This window comes from Macrobrachium nipponense, chromosome 27 (genome assembly GCF_015104395.2).
Source record: "Macrobrachium nipponense isolate FS-2020 chromosome 27, ASM1510439v2, whole genome shotgun sequence".
In the NCBI taxonomy this organism is placed as follows: domain Eukaryota; kingdom Metazoa; phylum Arthropoda; class Malacostraca; order Decapoda; family Palaemonidae; genus Macrobrachium; species Macrobrachium nipponense.
Genome location: NC_087216.1, coordinates 17,909,240 through 17,910,235, shown reverse-complemented (window position 1 = coordinate 17,910,235; position 996 = coordinate 17,909,240).

The window sequence follows — 996 nt, the reverse complement described above, 5'->3', positions numbered from 1 at the left end:
TATATGTATTATATACTGTGTATATATGTATTATATACTGTGCATATTGACATATATATGTGTGTGTGTCTGTGTATGAGTATTTCAACAAAAGTTCTGACAATAATTATTCAAACCTCCCTCTTCCGTAAGTCAGCTTAAATAACCACACTCGGTGCGACGCCACTTTTACGCGAATTGCCAATCAATCAATCAATCAGTCATTGTCTCCCGTGCGTCTGTCAATAGTAGCCAGTGTGACCTGCAAGCGCAGACGTCAATCAGACGTCGATCAAACGTTAGCCAAACGTCAATCAAACAGCCTTAATTAATTCCCTGGCGAAGAACAAGGTATTATAGTAGATTCACACCAACCATGCGTCTGATGTCTAGACCAGTAGTCCCATACGACGCTCCTGATTGGCTGTTGATAAGCCAATCACAGGGCTGCTGGAAATAGTCTCTCTCGAGAGTTCACATAGGCAGGATGTATGCTTCACCTCTCCTTGTTGGATACTTTTAAAAAAAGGTATCCCTCAGGAGAGGTGTGAACGTACATCCTGCCTATGTGAACTCTCTCGAGAGAGACTGAGAGTTTCCAGCCCTGTGATTGCCTTATCAACAGCCAATCAAGAGTGTCGTAAGGGACTGGCCTAGACATCAGATGCACGGTTGATGTGAATCTATTGTTATAACTATTCTCCCCGAACAATCTCGAGTGTCATGGCGGCCGCTGAGGCTGGCTGACTTCTTGTCGTCAGGTGCCGAGATGAGTAAGGTAATTAGGGATAAAAATGTTGGGAAAACTTTTCTTTAATGAGATTTTTAGGAATGAAAGTCAATTTGCATGATTATCCCGAAGTCGTAACAAAGTGCCAGTGAGTAGGATCATTGTTCGATGGTCGGTTTATCAAAGGGCTTTGTCTCTAGGGCATTCTGGGAGCGAACTTTAGATGAGTTTTTTTTTTTTTTTTTTTTTTTTTTTTGCATGATAGAAAGCCGTTCTTTTAAGTTAAT